The sequence below is a fragment of the Zerene cesonia genome, chromosome 17, assembly GCF_012273895.1.
Source record: "Zerene cesonia ecotype Mississippi chromosome 17, Zerene_cesonia_1.1, whole genome shotgun sequence".
Lineage (NCBI taxonomy): Eukaryota > Metazoa > Arthropoda > Insecta > Lepidoptera > Pieridae > Zerene > Zerene cesonia.
The window spans coordinates 10,114,331-10,133,168 of NC_052118.1; the positions used below are offsets into that span (position 1 = coordinate 10,114,331).

The 18,838-nt window shown below is 33.1% G+C and overlaps 1 protein-coding gene across 1 annotated transcript in view; it reads left to right on the forward strand.

Annotated features, from left to right (window-relative positions):
* The first annotated feature begins 3,282 nt into the window (after nucleotides 1-3,282).
* The window catches only part of LOC119833655 (protein O-mannosyl-transferase TMTC1-like), a 116,009-nt gene continuing 100,453 nt past the window's right edge, over nucleotides 3,283-18,838 (forward strand). Inside the window, exon 1 of the mRNA XM_038357763.1 lies at nucleotides 3,283-3,385. The gene's annotated coding sequence lies outside the window, so the exon portion shown is untranslated. The remainder of the gene's footprint in view (nucleotides 3,386-18,838) is intronic.

Below are 18,838 nucleotides of genomic sequence, written 5' to 3' on the forward strand. Positions count from 1 at the left end.
CAAAGTAAATTATATCAAAAATTCAAGTTTTAATCTCAAATTCGCATTTACCCTACCCATTTTCTTGGACTATAAGGACAAAGTGTGCGAGTGTGTGGGATGAAAATTAAAAGGTAATAAACACAAAAATACACTCGACTTCAGAACCGCTTCAATATAAATATTAAGAAAAAAACACCACAATTCTTTTCAAGTGCTGGATCCAACACACCTTATAATTCTTTTCCTACAAATATGTTACCAACGTACCTTTAAGGAAGGAACTCGGTTAAAAGAAATCGGTCGAAAACCCACAATGAAAGCGAATTAAGAACCTCATTCGTTTTTTAAATCGTCTGTTAAAAAGTATCAGTACCGGTTACTAACTACTACATCAACTAATTCCTTTCCTTTATATAATTAAACGTTCAAAATCCACCGCGAACCGTATACAGAACAAACAGTTACTTTAGCAACCACTCCACAACTCCCTACCCAAATTTAGAGTTGTGGTCTCGCTGTTTACTTCAAAAAGTAAAATATTATAAGGAAGGAAATTAAGCTCGGATTGGCTCAAAGCCCACATGTAATTAAAACAGTGCTGTACATGCAAAACTAATAAATAAATAATATTTAGCCGGCTCAGCGTGTACTCTGTACAGTATATTCCGCCACCAAATCCACAAAATTATAAATTCTACAATATTTGATGAGGGTTGCCATGGCTTCGTCCCGCGCGGGAATTCTAATAATAATGTTTTCTTCGCTTTTTAAAAGTTTGACGACTTTTCCCAAGATTCAATAATGTCAATTTGGAATTTCGTTATTCATTTATAAAAATTAGAAGAATAATTAAGGAATCGATTAAAAGATTTTCGCAATAAAAAAGTCCGTAATTATAGTTATACAAAGTTCTTATGAAATACACATATTACAATCTTTTGGTAATTTTTGTTTGTAAGTATTATATATTGTATGAATCGTTATTAAGAGAATCATGAATTAAAAAAATTTCAATCATTACGTGGGTCCTTACATTTATTCATAGTTTATGTTGTAGAAGAATGTTTTAATTTTTATTTTCGTATTTCGTATTCTAATCCTTAATTCACCCATAGTGTAGCCAATACACCTCCTATTTTTATATAATTTAGTTTAACTACAAACCTAAATATTATTGCCAGACGCAGCTCTAATAAACCTTCACAATATTTAAGTCCATGCAATATCTTAATTGATCGAAAAATTAACACAAGCTGCTACAAAGTCATCTCGATAAACAGTTCAACAAACACGCAGCGCGTCCAGGCTTCAAATTCAAATGGGCATTTAGAAACAGGACGGATGCCGTCAAACGGTTGGTCGCCGCAGATGCGTCTAACCAGTCGAAATAGCCGCCGCACAGCCCGCAAGTGTTGTGCGCAATCCCAGACTGTTATGAAATTTTTCATTAAGCCAAATGTCAACTATCGCGGTGTCTTTGAGTTTAATATTGCGAGAATTTTCATTAGCACGTTAGCTGACCTCCGCCGGTCGTAACGGTTTATTGCTCGAGTTAATTGTTTAATTTTATTTTTTCAAATATCTGGCTCCTGCTGTGCGTTTCATTTGGCGGGCTTGCTGTTCGGTGGCGAGGAAATGGGTTGTTTTGTTGATAATTTAAAGTTGCAAAAACGTATATATTTGTTAATATTTTATATCATATTTAAATATTTCATAATTATTTTAAGTCTAGTCATATCTAGGATCTGCTCATGAAACTAGTCATGTTGAGATGTGATTTGGTTTAAAATTGTATATGGAAATGTTTTACATGTAGGTAGGTACGTAATTAATTTATCTGGGTTTTTAAATTTATATTTTCTAGTAGTTAGTAGTTTCTTTTGTATCGATCCGCAATAGCTCTCAGTGATCATAGACATCCAACATTGTAAGAATTGAAATCGGTGCAATAGTTCCTAATATAAGTGCGTTCAAACAAAACTCTTCAGTGTAGTATTATTAGTATAGAAGATATTATATTCATAACCCATATTCTCTTATATTTATCCACACGTAGTTTTGATTTATTCCATTTTCGTGTTATATCTTATCACCGCAGGACGCTTAAACAATTTTTCAAATAACGTTTTAAATAATATTAGTGTAATTAATAAATTGCGACTACAATACTATAAACCTAAAATAATTAAGATATTTTTCTTAGAGAATCAAAACAAAAAAAGGAAATAACAGGAAATACGGATACAAAAATATGTTTAAGAAGTATCCTATTGCAAGTAATGTCATTACATTAAAAAACACAGAGAAATACACATTTAATCGAAAACAAATTTTCTTTGACCTTGGAAATTTTAACATACGAAATTAATTTTATATACATAGTAGCCAGTAGTTAACAAAATATAAATACGCTATACCTTAATATTCCCTAAAATGTTACCTTTTATTTAACAAAATAATTTAATAATCACAGTTAATAATAATAATTTAATTTCAATGCTATTTTTTAATAATACGTAGTTAGTGGTACATTGTAGAGTGAACTAAATACGTTATTAAATTTATGGTCTAATGCTCTACGTGCGCGTAGCATAGTGCTACGTTACTGTATTATTCGTAGCACTTCCTCTACGTTAAATAAAATCATTTTATATGTAATTTAGAGAGCGTATCAGATAAGCAAAATTCTTGCTAAATACATGGCTAATTATATACAATTACCTACTATTCGTTATTAATATATCGCGTTCCCTTGTGGGGTATGGGGCAGATTATTTTAAAGTCATGGATATATAAATATAATATGTGATTCAGTTTATATTAACTCCAGCTCCGGATTTAGTTTGCTTGAGTTTGAGTTAGAACGCCTATTGCTCTTTTGAAGTTTGAGGCGCAAATTTTCTCATAACAGTAAAACACAAAAAAATGATATACTTATAAACATAATGAAAGCAGAGCAAAAAGTATTAATATTATTTATAGGTAAAGCAATTATATTTGTTCGTTTTGTATGTCATCCTTGCGCAAGCGAAATTGAATTTTGTAAGGTTTAAAGCCAAATGCTTTCACAGGGAATGCCGCTGTAAATAGCTTGAAATCCCTTGCACCATGTCTCCTATCGATTTATTACTACGCGGATAAACTTTGATATTACAAAAGCGATCTTTTCTTATCACTTGATACTGACACAGTGACCTTAAGTGGCAGCCGTCAGCTGACAATCCCATTTAGCTTTCGCGCATGCGCAGTGCTGGCTTCTCTGATGCGGGATGAAAATCAGGATACTCTGCAGTAGGTCCCCGACCTTCGTAGGGAGAGGGCGCTTTTGTCGCCTCGCCTCGCGGCATTCGGAAAACGTGTGCGTATTTTTGTGAGATCGTCTTGCGTGTTATCTCGCGGCACGGTGAGTTTATTGTAATTATTTAGTTTGTGTATTTTTACTGATTTTATTTAAAGTACCGTTATTTATTAGGAAATGATGATTAAAGGTTTATGAAAACTGTATAGAAGTTTTAAGATTTTCAAAATTAGAATTTATTTAGTGAAGAGTTGAGACAAATTTTATAAATATTTTTAGTTTAATGTCAAAAATAATTTTCAAGTATTTTTTAAATTACCGAAATGGGTTAACATATCTGCTATGTATGGATTATTTTAATGTTTCCTTTAACTCTTTTATTTTTCATTCAAGATAAATTTTTAAAATTTCAGAATAATTCTAATCTAGTCCATTTTAATAAAAGTAAATCGTGTTAGTTACACTATTTATAACTCGAGAACGGCTGAACCGATTTAACGACTATTGCTTAGTTAGATTCGCCTTCGCTCAGTTTAGGATTATGACAAAATTATAAAATACAAAAATTGTACTATCCGGGCAGAGCCAGAGCGAACAGCTCTTTCGCCAATAAATATCCCCTCCGTTAAAAACAACCTAGGGATAAATACTAAACGCCCTGTCTCCCATCAATACCCGTCACGCTAACACGTGTCTAATGTATCCCCAAGTGAGACATGTATTTGTCGCACTTTGTCTACCGGAAATTGTGCTAAAATAACTAAGCGGATCGATACGTGATTAGGGAGCTATAGTCCTATTGTATCGCTAATATGTTTGACACTGGTTATTGCGCGCGGAGTTGCACGCGTGTGTTGTGCAAATGCCAAAGCTCTATCAGTAGCTTCGACGTTTCTGTGGAAGCAGCGGAGTGAAGGAAAAATTGGTGCATACCAAATCTATCATTTAACCGACATCCCAGAAACGTGGTACCTAATAAGTATTGAGATTATTTTTATGGAAAATAATTATATTCTGAATGGAATAATAACGCTATGCTTATCACTGTATGTTATACTTAATATTGAAAAAGCAAACAATGGGTTTACTTGTATAGTATAAGGTTTTTAGCGAGTTTCGTGTCCAAATGCTCACATGATTTTCATGAATGAATAATTAAATGCTGTTTTGTCTGAGTTTGAAATAAGTTCTTATAGTATTTAATCTATACTAATATTATAAAGCTGAAGAGTTTGTTAGTTTGTTTGAACGCAATAATATCAGGAACTACTGGTCCGATTTTAAAAATTATTTTTGTGTTAGATAGCCCATTTATTGAGGAAGGCTATAGGCTATATATGTACCACGGGCGAAGCCGGGGCAGAGGTATTCATTGAGGTTATTTAAATATCAGTTTTAGTGCAATAATGGTGTGAGTGAATAATAAATTGTAACGAGTAATAACAATAAAACAGAGAAATTCGTCTATACCTTGAGATGTGCAGACGGAGAGTGATTAATTATCTATAGCCGCAGTTGTGACGCGTTGCAGTTTGAGCTGTAAGGTTCTGAAGTTTGTGGTATACACTACATAGATAGTACATGATAGTTTCGTAAGTCCTTTTCAATTTTGCTTATAAGTTATTTTATATCATCATGATTTTTATATATCAAAACAAGTTATACATTGTTTTCAACCAACTTCTAAAAAGGAATTTTACAATTCGACAGATTTTTTTCATTGAATTTATTCTCTAAGTAACTTTTAATCAATATATTGAGTCAAGTTCTGACAATTTGACGGCGGTTTAGTTTTTGTGTTAAAAAGAGTTATATTTCCAATCGTAAACTAATATCGAGTTGTTTTTTTTTATATGAGCTATTTTTATAAATTTTACTTATCTGAAATTCTTATAGTATTCCTTCGTGCCATGAACTAAACATTACATAAACAACATAACAGACATGGAACTAAATAGTTTTAATTTGCTTGCACATTAAATATAGATTTACTTATTTATAAGCAGGAACGTTGGCTCTTAAGATACAGAGTATTTCTAGTTTAAGAGGCAATGAACATAGATATGAAAGGTATAATGTTTTGGCAAAGTAAAGATTTTATTTATTTTATTTAGTTTTCAAGTTTTTCTATACATATGTCCAAAGAGAGCGGCAACAAATCGAACTCAAGGCACAAGTACTCTGGGTATCAAACCAACTCGCTGTACAAACAATATTAAACGCTTAAAACAATTTACGAAACTAGATTTAATGTTGTATTTACAGCATCGTAAATCCGCTCCGAGAGCACTCTATTTTGTTTCACGTCAACGAAATCAAATATTTGCTCTGATTGGTTACCTTTTATTTCTTAGGACCTGTAAATATATCGTTTCAGTTCTCAAAAACATTGAAATTAAATAGTGCTTACTTTAAAATATGGTTTTCTTTTCCCATTTTAAAACGTTAGGTTTGATAGTACTAAGCTATTAGTGTTGCTGTTTAATGAAATCATTATGCTTATTTTTTGTTTATTTAAATTCAGAAGAATAGTAACATCCTACTTTTGTTTGTTGCTCTATCACGCAAAAACTTTGGTATATAGACAGCTGGACAACTGGAATAACATAAAGGCAACTTTTTATCCCGATATTCCTACAGGATACGGACTTACGCGTGTGAAACCGCGGGGCGCAGCTAGTCTTCTATAAAAAGATGTATAAACGTTAGAATTAACATTACAATAGAAGAAAGATTTATTTAATGTGTAATGTGTGGTATAATAAAAATATAAGAAATATGTTTTTAATCCTTAAATTTCTTCTTATCCGTATTTAATAAGTTACAAATCTCTTTTATTGTTTCAAATATTAGGACTTTATTTATGTTCAATTATATAATTAATACTTTAGTAAAACTTAAACTTCAAAGTCTTCATCCTTACGTTTCTGTATGTTTGTTTATCTTTATTTGTCGTCAGAACGCTGCGATTTTATATTCATATCTGGAGATACTTTAGAGTCTAGATACAATATATAGGCTAGTTGATATAGGCTACTTTTTCCGCGGTGTAATATTCCATTGCCATGGGATTACCCTTTAACCTTGAGGGCCACGCTGCGGGCAGTAAATAGTTCAAAATAATGTACAATATGTATATATTTGGTTTAAATATAGTTAACACTGGTTTATAACAATAATGTTATCTCTTAAAAAAAGCGGAATTATTTAAAGTGATGGATTAATATCTACTTGTGTGAAGAAGTTTAGGTATAGCTTGTTCACATTATATTTTGAATTGTCACATTAAAAACGTTTACTTACGTTTATAGGAGTAGTTACATATGGAATATTTGTTTTGTTTCGTAACAACAATAACCCACAGGCACCTAAAAAGAATCAATTGAACACAAGTTGTATTGCAACAGGAAATACGGGCGACTCGCTAAACGGCCGGAACATTAATTTACAAGCATTTAAACATTTAATGCGGGTCCAATCCGATTACAATGTTTGAAGAGTGATCGGCCGCGAAGCACGCCTTGGGGTGGCGTTATCCAGTTCAATCTGTGCAGTTGAACTTTGTTCTTGGACCTTTTCGTGGATGTCTTGTGCGTGAGGGTCCTTAACGATACCGTTAGTGGAGACATATTGAATCACACACTTCGGTATTTCGAATGGTATGGCCGGCTTGTGATTTTCTTGTATGGTATTTTATGTGTTCATGTTTTTTAACGTTATGAGCAAAATAAATACTTGAATTGATGTATTTGATTTTGTGCCTTGTGTTGCCTTTGACACATTGGACAGTCAGATTAAAAGATTTCAAATATTCTAATTTAAAAAATAAAAAAAATATGTCGAATACAACGTTAAAATTAAAAGACTTAGAAGTACTGTGCCAAATAATATTCGAGCGTTTGCAAAAAGAGTAAAGAACAATATAATTAGAAAAACGAAAACGGGATAACATTTGATTTACTTTTTATTTTACCTGCAGGACAAAAGCCTTATATTTTAACATTATTGTAATAATACTAAGCATTTTCCAAGCGATTTCTTCAAAATAATCTTTGAATGGTCGTATAAAAAAGGTTGGATAATGAAAAGACGACTTTTACGTAAATATCATCAAACGTCTTTGTGAATCTTGACCTTTGTAGGTCAATGAGGGCGAGAGAACTGGGGTGATCCGATTAGCGTATGTTACCGGCGGGATTACTCGCTGGACATTTACTTGAAGGTTGTGTTTATCGCGTTATGTTATTTTGGAAACGAATAACGTAAAAGGAAATTACACTCTATATAACAACATTTAAGTTCAAATTGCAATGAACTTTATCTTTATGTAGAAAGTTTTGTACTGAAACATCTCAAGCTTACATCTATCTCTAAACTTGTTGTTTAGAATTGTTAGGGAGAGGGCAGAACATGAATCGAGACGACGTACTAATTATATATTAAACCCTGTTATATTATTTATTTAATACTTTACTATACACGACTACAGAAATACAGAAGGAACATGGAATAAACGAAAAACTTGTACAAATATTAATACTTTAAAGAAATCTTTTTTAATAAATTACCATATGATTCAAAAGTACTGAATTAATGTAATTTGTTTTTGGATTTAGATAATACTATTTGATAATGAAATTTTCGCAGAGAGCACGAGGGACATGCCACGAATGATATGACGAAAAGCATAGTAAAGATAAAATGTAATATATTGAATCATATTATAAATTAAATAAAGAAATTTAAAAATTACTATCAGATAATAGCTTTTGTCGATTGGAATTGCTTTTTGAGCTCCACTATAACTACAATAAATAAATAAATAAATACAAAGATATCCTAATTAATCGAAGAGGGCGCTGTAAAGCAGACATTCCATATAAACACACATTTCAGTAAGTGGCAGCAGCGTAATTTGTTTCGTGAACAGTCCACGCGTTTAATTTGCGCATGAGTTATTTTGTTTGTATTTCATTTAAACGTTTACAGTGACACACGGTTCTGTAGGCGCTTTTATTATGTAACAAGGAAATCGCGGAAATGGTTATAAATAAAATTTTCCGCAATTTTTTTATAAGTCTATTAAATTATGCGGAATTTTATTTTTATTAACTTACCGAATGGTCTTCTTTTTGTTTCCTATTTAACTGCATTTTTAACACGCTATGTTCTCTTCTTTTTGGTATAATGTTCGCGCTGATAGTAGGTTTATCGATGTCTATATTTAGAAATTTTTATTATACTATGATATTTTCAACATTAACTAATATGTCAATAAAAAAGACAAATAAACAAAATTGCATTTGTCGAAAATCTGTATTGTATATAAATAAATGATATTAACAGAAGTTGGTAAATAAACTATTAGCACATAATCTCGCAAAAAATCCAAAATTCATACCAAATTCGCACGCACACGCACACAGGCATGCTCAATTGCTCGTTCGACTCACATATCGTTTAAAAGCAACCGAACGCATTCCTTCAGAACGCGTCATGTTTTTTTTTTAATTGCCAGAACGCGTCGGAGTGGAATTGCAAGACCGCCACAACACGAACTCCGCTATGTCTCTCTGCACGGTCGTCACAACGCGTCGTGAGTGATTTCATTAGAGCCATAACACGCATGGCGCGACGTGGATCACTTACTTTGACCATGTCGCGTTGTGAGTATTTTTTGTTTAATGAGCGTTTGCCATTTGAGTGTAACATCAATACATATATTAGAAATTCGAATATATTGTATGTGGGAGTCGAGCATGCTTCGGCATGAATTGGGCCAGATCGCACCGGGGAAGTACCACACCCCCACAGAATACAACACAGAATAGTGTTTCGTGTTCGAGTTGCCCCCCCTATTTCCTTCACCTCACCCTTCCCAGGCCATTCCTTCTTTCCACTCATCAATCCTCTCCTTATCCCTTGAAAGCGGGCAGCGCATCCTCAGAGGTCTGAGCCTCTGCGAATGTTCATGGGCAGCCTTGATCGTTTACCATCAGGCGAACCACCAGCTCAGTTGCCCGCTATGACATAAAAAAATATTATTCGAAGTTTTGAAAAGTGATAAATACTTCTTAACAACTCAAATATCGACGCGGGTGTTATTAAAAAAGACAATTTCGCAGACACCTTGCACTTTATATTTCGCATAACATCCCCATAATATAATTATAAAGCAAAATTGCATTAACATTACTCGTCGTAAATATTTCGATGGCCCTCAAGCCTCTACCTGAAATACGCCATAATAAAATAATTATGAAATGCGAATATAAAACATGAATTCGTTATAAAAAACGTTTTTTGAAATAATGCGTTTTACGCTTGGGATAAAAATATTATGATTATAAAAGCAAATGAAGTGTAGAGTGATTTAGCGAGATGCATTAAAATTAATAGAGGCGTTGATTGAAATGGAGTTAAAATATTATATAATGGGTTTTTATTTATAAAACAGTGGTGTATGAATTTAATAAAATGCTTTTAAACTACTTGATGTGTTTGTAGAAATTACTTTTTAAACATTTTTCATGGCCAATGTGATAGAGTGGATAAGATAATATTCAATATCATTTCAAAACTAAAAATTAAAGACAATATTCCTTATTATTTGCAATTGGTACATTTCAGAGCATGAATTATCAAAATGCTTTGGGTTAAACTCAAAACTATTTTCATTATGTTTTTATACAGGACATGGGCTAGTAGTAATGATATATAATGTCACTGAAATCTCAACACCTAATTGTAATAATCGCTAGATATTTTCAGAACTATATTTCTATTACCATTAAATATATCAATCTAATACCTATTTCATTATTGTCTCCGGTGAAAATCTGACTTGATTATCTAGTAAAAAAACCTCACCTAAATCAATTCACTCGGCGACGCTACATACATGTGTAACACACCTCTTACCATGCGCTTAAAATAGATATTACCAACATAGTCCAAAACACGAGCTTCGTATGAGTACTCGAGAGACCATATTTTATTCATAGAGACCCTACGAGTAATAGGATTCCATGATCAAAGATATAGGAACCTCTTTCTGAGAAATATTTGATATGCCTTGAAAGTTTTGTATTTTTCCATCATTGGGACGACACAAAGTAATTAAGTGAAATGTAGGTGACGCAAATTATGGAGAAAGGCTGGTGACAAGCTTAGAGGGATTGGTAGATTTGGAATTAGCAATAAATTATAATTTGTTGGAGAAATAGATTCTCGATAAAATGAAATAAAACTTGATTTAAGAATGAAAAAGAATCAGCTCACGAGGCATGATTCGAGCCCGCGTCATTTTGCCAAAGACTAGGAGAAATTTGATTGCTTGGCGTGATCACGAGATCACGAGCGGCCGAGAGGTTAGGCGTTGCTACGGCGTGTCAAAATGACGCGGGTTCAAACCCCGCTTTTTGACCAATTTTGTTGAATTCCTAAAAACTTATCATTTATAATGCTATAAAATAAAAAAAATAACGCTTGCTATTCAGATACAAAAATTGTCTTAATCAGAAACTTGGGAGCCAACAAAAAATTCGACTAAGCGCAAGAACGACAATGACCTTTATATGGCAATTTCATTCCAAATGTCAATTGAAACTTATTTACGAAGAAATCCATTTTTCATTTCAATAATGCAGTATTTCATGTTGCCTAGCTCTTAAATCGAATTTAATTACAAACATTATTTAATATAATATACATATATATCTATATCCGCACAAAATGGCGCAGAATCGATCCTCATCTTATTTGAATCGCATAGTACAGCAATTTAGCCGTAAACATAACAAATAAACAGATTATATTAGCGCTGATAAAGTGAGTATAGAGTCTTTGTATAATTAGGATAGTGCAAAAAGTAAAAGTCCAATTAACCCAATGAACAAACGAGGAAGATAATATTTATCAATTAGTCGTAAGAAGCAGACTCATTTCTCTTAATTATAAGTGAATAAACAAATTTATGTTCACAGTTTCAAATTCGTTATTAACATAATAATAAGGCTGTATACATAGGTCTTAATTGTTGATATAAACAGTTGTTTTACTCTTAGCATAATATAATTGTGTTGCTTCAAAATTCTTGCTGTATTTCTAATAATTGACCTGTAGATACTCTTTTGTTCGCATATCAAGTATCTGTTGTGTTCATAAGAATGTTTATTATTCTCTTGTTAGTAATTTTAAGCGAGTATTATCCAATTAGATAATAAATACTTTAATAATATGAGGTTCAATTCCATATAGTCGTATAACATGATACTTTTTTAAACCAAATCAAGGGGATGTTATCCATTTGACTGTATTTAAAAATACAACCTCGTGTTACCTCAGAATTGTCTACTGGGTGTTAAAAGCTGGTCGCCCATGTCGTCCGATTGAAATTTTGTCTAGTTCAGACTATTTGAAGATGGTCTAGTTTTTTAAAATAGTTATCATTTTAAAGGGTAAATAAAAGTCCATCTATCCATACAAAATAATGAGAAAACGTAAACCCATTTTTGTGTGGACAATCTTATATGCTTTGTATAGTGAGTGCGCTTTATCTTGGTTACCAGGGAAAATAAATAAAGCGTTAGACTTCTTTGTAATGTTACAAAATTCTAAGCTACCAGCAGCCCCCGGAGAAAACACCCGCGGTTAACACACACATTACTAAGCAAAATGCTCCCATATACGTTTTTAAGCAATTAATTTATGTAATTGCAACTGTTGTGGTTAATTTTTGTCGTTATTAATAAGTTATTGAAGACGTATAAACAAATACAAATATGGGATAAATGATTCTATTATTCTACGATAGGGGTTACCGCGACGTCTTAAAGCAATGCTTATTCCGGTGCGAGAAAGAGAGAGCTATCACAGAGTATCGGCACTTGAAGAGCGCCAAATTTGGACTCAGAAACACATATTCATTTTGTTCAAATTAATATCACTGATGCATTTATATTGTACATTGAACACAACAAAATGGCCGTCGAATTTTCTCGGCTACAGAACGAAGCAACAAGTCTGTCCAAGTGCTAACCTTAATAGCCGGTAAATAGAATCATGAATATCATTCCCCGTCGTCTCTCGGAACCAATTACCCACGAAGTTGGTGCTAGTTCACTTCAACTCTGCTTTGTTGCTTATAAATGGATGCTCTTCAATTTATATGGATGTCAACATCAAACAAGTATTGATATCTGCGCGCACGAGTCCGTGTGCGTGAAGTTGTGTGTGTACGTGCGCGTGTGTTTGTGAGTGTGAGTAATTGTATTTGATGTGTGTGCGCAGGTCAATGCGTGTGGGTGTGTTTGTTATCTAATTAAACATATGTTTAATATATTGAACATTGAGACGTAGTAGTTCTTTGAGAGAAATAATGTCCAATAACACACTTTTATTAGCTTCGAACTACGGCATGTAACAAACTCTTTAAGACTAGATTTTGACTTTAAAATAACAGATTTTTAATCAAATTATGTTTAATCAAATTAATAATATAATACTAATAATTAAATGTGTATTATAAATAAGTTTAACCATATAATATAAGGGAAACACGATCTATTCAATCTAGCACTGATAATTAAATCACGTTCAAATCCGCTGCAGAATTTACACGTACCAAGATTAGCCAAGTACACCACTTCCAGCGGCCCCAAACTTTAGTACATCACCTTACAACTTTGCCTACTTCCATAATGTTCCAGAACATTCTATTCTTTATTATTCTCCCCCAAAACGTGCCTCATTTCAAACAATATTTCAATGAACAGCCAACCACACAGCAACATAATTAAATTCTTCAAGCAAACACGGGATTATAAGACATATTTCTGTGAAGGGAATGCGGCCGGTAATAAACGTAGAGCCATGAATTTGCTGACGTCACAGTTTGTTTGCTACGTAATTTCGCTGACGATGGTATTTTGGTACTTTTTTCGACGGGTACGTACATTGGATGACGTATGAGCGTTTTACTGTGTGGCTATTAGTCTGATAAAGCAGTGATGGCTCAGTGGTGAGAACCTTGGACTTAAAAATCGATAAGTCGGGGTTCGAGACTGAGTGAACGTGCAGGCAATAAATTTATTTTTCAATTTATCTGCGCATGTAGATATCATCACCACTGCTTAAAACGTTGAAGGAAAATATCGTGTGGAAACCGGCATGTCCAAGAATCAAAAGTTCGAAGACATGTGACATCTGCCAACCTGCACTTGGCCAGCGTGGTGGATTATGACCTGAACCATAGGAGGCCTGTGTTCCAGCAGTGGGAGCACATATGGGCCGATGATGATAATGATGATAATAATTAGTCTGATAAGAAGAAGAGAGATAAAGAACCATTTCTCTAAATATCTCAACTAGAATTGTTGACCAATTACCTATTTAAAAATAAACCAGATCATTTTAGCTAATGTATATAAATCTGTAATAATTCCCACAAATCATGATCATCATCAGCCCATATATGTTCCCACTGAAGATACAGGCTTTAATCCAATGAATGGAATGCTTAAATAACTGTAGTTGAAAATGCGTTTGAAATAACTAGTCGTATAAACTTTCGCTTGAATATAAAAATGAAGTTTTGATTTTGGTGTTTATTGCTTGCATTGTAATTTAAAGCCTATTAGAACTATTTATTTACCATTAAAACGCTGTGCCTTTTACGAATAACCAGTACTGGCTCGGGTAGAGCGAATGGAGTTCAGATGCCGAATCGTAAGGGACTCCAAAATGCATGACGCTACAGATAAAACCTAGTCGTTCCATTGAACAAGATGCATTTCGTTCATTCCTTTAGTAAATAGCAAAACGTAAATCATTCAATTCAAAGTTGATAGTGGTTAGTATTATTTGTTAAACGACAAAGAAATGGTGTCATTAGAATTTTTCGGTTCTGCTCTCAACGCGGCTACGGCTAACGCCGTGAGTGACAAAAGGCTGAATTTATTGTTTTTTCCCAGATCAACCCGACAAGCGGCTAGCCATTAATAAGAGGGATCAGCTAATGCTCAATTCATGTTTGATAATCAATTACTACATCTTTCAGCACCGAAAAATTACAGGAAATATCAAATGCTTTGAAAGAAAAAAAAATCCGATCTTTTCTTTGATCTTCAGTATAAGTCGTTTGAGCTTACGTAACCTGCATTACAGTTTATTTATAAATATTCACACATAATATTTACCTGTAAATCTTCTCTATGTGGGACCTGTCTTTCCCATTTTTTTTGACGTGACAACGTCTTAAATTAGGTTACGGCTCGGAGGCACTCATGAAAAAGTGTAACGCCTGGTAACGTTACGATGAGTCACCGAACTATGATCGGTCCGCCGCGCGCGCAGTACTAGAGAATTAGGCGCATTGAATATCGGTGCGTGCTTGTGTCTCTGTCTCTGTCTTTTTAGTAAACAAAATATATTTTCTATAGTTAAAATTTGTGCAATTCTTATTTTCATTCAATTCCTTGTTCCTATTGTGCAATTTAATAATATTCATATCAATCAATATTCTACCGAGAAAGAGACGTTGTCACGTAAAATCTTCGCCCGTAAAACCGACTTTACAGGCAACCATTTTTTTTTTAATTTCGTATTCCCATGTACATTATTTTTAATTATTTTTTGCCTTTAAAAGCGGTCAATGCACCTGCAATAATAATAAACTTTATTAGTGTTGAGTCAGTAGAGCTGTTCCGTATATTGTGTGTACGAATTAGTATGATTTTAACATGGACAATAATCATAGATACAGAAAAATAGTAGGTCATAAATTTAATCGTTTAAATGGTTTAGAAACCATAACAATTATCCTATCAATATCATTACTTTAACTCAAAACATCATAATATAAAAGAAACCATACAAAACGACGATTATTCAAACGGCACGTTTTCCCGCGAAAATAAAAGCGCCTACACATGTCATCATATAAATGTCATACGGTTTTATAGGAACCCGGGCACTGCTTTATGACCGTTTAACATCGAGTATTAGGGAAATCCCAGTTCATGGTTTATTCCTTCGATAAAACTTCCGAGTTGCGTTGTCGTTTAATGAGTTACGCTGAAATATTTACGTCTACGGATTTTGTCAAATTCGAGAATTGTTTTTTACTGTTTAGTTGCCATAACAGCTCTCTCTCAACTGTCATATGGCCTATTATCGCGGCGAAATAATAAAGTAATAGAATGGAAAAGTTAAATAGTCTATATATTACAGGACGGGTAATTTTAAAATACAAATTCAGTGTAACGTGTAGCCTAATTATCTATTAGTATCAAATTATCTATTAGGAGTTGTCACAACCTAATAAATCATGCTTTTTAACATCTTAAAAGCAAATACCTTGTTAAAGTTAGTTTACTTGTTAAGTATAGATCGTTGATATATGGTTGATGCGCAATATATTTAGTTAATAATAGGTAGTTTAGTAGATATTTAGGTGCAAATACAGATTTTGTTTGCAAAATGAGGTTATTTTTTAATAGACGGCCATTCAACATTAAGGACCTTTCGGATCCACGCTCTATCTTATTGTCCATAGAAGTCCTTGAAGCTCAATCAGCCCAGTACCTATTTTCAAAATAAATTTTCCATTATATTCGATCGTAAAACACAAAAGCTTTGTCCATATATATCGCTTTGTATTATGAATGCCTCAGATAGTACCACTTGATAAGTTATAATAGTGAAGGACGCTATGCCCTCGAGGCATGGGCTTTGTTGTCTTCCCTCCTACATCGTGAGGTAAGGTTAAGGGTGGAAAACATTTTTAAGCTATTTCTCCGCTTTTTGCTTTCCCATTGTTCATTTAAAATATGGAATTGTAAACGAAATTTATTATTTCATCTCAGTCTGCTCGTAGCAGTTCAAATGAGTCGCCATAAATTTTATAAAACGTATTTTTAAGTCGATGTGTATTAATTAATTTCTCTGTATCATTTTTAAGTAATATATTTTCCGATACTGAAAAATAAAACAAACACCCAGAAGATAGGATTGTTTATATTATTTCCATTACACTAAATGACTACACGGGCAGAGCCGGGGCGTGCTACTAGTGATTAATAATATTAAGTTGATTTTGTTTGTTTTTCAACGTGGTAATTTGAGGGACTATTGAAGCGATTTCAAACATTCCTTTATCGTTGGATTGGTCTGTGATTCCTGACAGCTACCTATGTACCACGGGTGAAACTGGGGCGGACTAATAAACGTATGTGTACAGAGTATTATATTTGTTTTCGTTGTTCCCTAATATGTCAATGTTTGTTTTAACTTTATACAGTTTCTTCTAATTTATTATATGCATATAATTTGGTAAGATAAATTAAAATTATGAATTAAAATTATTTAAAAAGGCATAATCCAAAAGAGACTTCAGACTTAGTCCAGACTCATGTTATAATCATAATTTATAATAGCTATACTAAAAAGGCAATTATATAAGACAGAAGATATGTAAGAAGATAAATAAAACAAAAATTTCATAGCGAAACAACAGGATATAAATTCCAAAGCTCCTTTAATTCAAATCTAGATTTTAATCAACTTAGGATTTAAATTTATATATAAACTCAGAGACGTACGGTTTAATTTTGTTCCAGTAAGAATAAGCATGTTTTTGTTATACAGTATCATTTTAAGTTGTATATTTTAACATTTAATTTTGTCTTTACACCTTTTCATCTGCACGAAGTTTAATAATACTTCTATTTTTTTTGAGAAAGTTGTGTTATTTTCAAATATATCTATGTTTTTACTCTTTGAAAATGAAGATTAATATTATAGAGAGGTATGCTGTTATAAATTTTAAGGGGTCAGGGATAAGGCAAGGATTGATCGCTGGTAAGAAGGAATAGACTGGGAAGGGTGAGGAAAAGGAAATAGGATTTCGGCACTCGCACTTTTAGGTTGAATAACAGTAGAATACTACTATTTCACGCCGAAACTATCTGAAATATGTGAAACTCTGCGAAGTCAGGGCGTGGCACTAGTGCAATAAACTCAATCAAATATACTAATGAGTTATCCGAGCAGATATTAATTATAAGGTATTCCGCCAAGCTGTCAACGTGGCTTATTGTAACACGTGATATAAGGGGTCTTATCGGGTTTAATATTATGTTTATTATTAATAACATTTGTCTGCTTATAGTGTAAGATAATCCTACTAATATTATAAATGCGAAAGTTTGTAAGGATGTGTGAGTATTTGTTGCTTGCTCTTCCACGCAAAAACTTCTTAACGGATTGCAATTAAATTTGGTATGTAGACAGCTGGACAACTGAAATAACACACAGGCAATCCTTATATAGGCTATTTTTATCCCGATATTCCTACGGGATACGGACTTACTCGGGTGAAACCGCGGGGCGCAGCTAGTATGTAATATGAGTGTCGCATCATGTTATTAGATATTAGACGAGAGATGCTGTAATATTTGAAGTAGTGTTTGTAAGGTCTGGTAATAAGAAATCTTAAAACGGGTGGCCGAGAGGATAGACGTTTCTACGTTTAGGCAAGAAACGCGGGTTCGAATCCCGCCTCGTGATCAAATTTTTTCTATTCTTTCAAAATTTCTCATTTTATGAAGCATTTCAATGCTATAAAACTAAAAATTAAATTTGAAAGGTCTGGTAATATTACATGTCACTAAAATTGTATAAGATTGCCTAAATATATTGTCGAATGAGAAACTCCTACTCTAATTTATATTATTTGTCTAGCTGAAACGACAGACGTTATCCTGACTTGATATAGCCCACCACAAATTTTCTTAATTATCACAATGAAAAGATACTTCCACTGAAAATAATAAACTCAAATCAAAATTATCGAAATCGGTCCAACCGATCATGATGTGTGATGCTGTTATTTGTTTTTTCATGCTGTTTTTAAACTACATAAAATTTTTCATAATTACTTTCGATTTACAACTATACATTTTAAAAATGCGAAAATATTACAATGAATATACGCGCTTCATTCCTTCTGTTTTATCATAATTTTTCAAACACTACAACGAACGTGGTCACATCGGGCTAAATACCTACTTATTAAAATAATATTTTTCTTCTACACCAGCTCTTAAGCTATACAAATTGCAAGTACATGAAGCTGAGCCCATCCATACCCGCCCAATAAGCGGAAGGCGCACTCAGTAACCCGAAACACGGCATCAATCATGGCGGCTCCACACCAGCCTACATCCATCAACTATGTATGGACATTTGTTTGAAGCCGACCGATTGGCGTGTGGTGTGAGGCTGCCTTTTTGTTTATTAACTCGCACTATTTTTTCTGTAAATTTGTTGTGGACGAATATTTTGTGAGTTGATAAAGTAAAAATTCAAGCGTGGTACGAAAACATATTTTTCATGTCTCTAAATTCCAATAAGTTTTAAATTTTTTATAAAAAATGCCTTCTTTAAATTTTCGAATAAAACATGCATTTCCGCCCGCGGATTCGCTCTAGCTATAGCATAAAAGTCGTTCACGGACAAATTTCTGTTTCCATGTTTTTTTTTTTTTTTTTTTTTTTT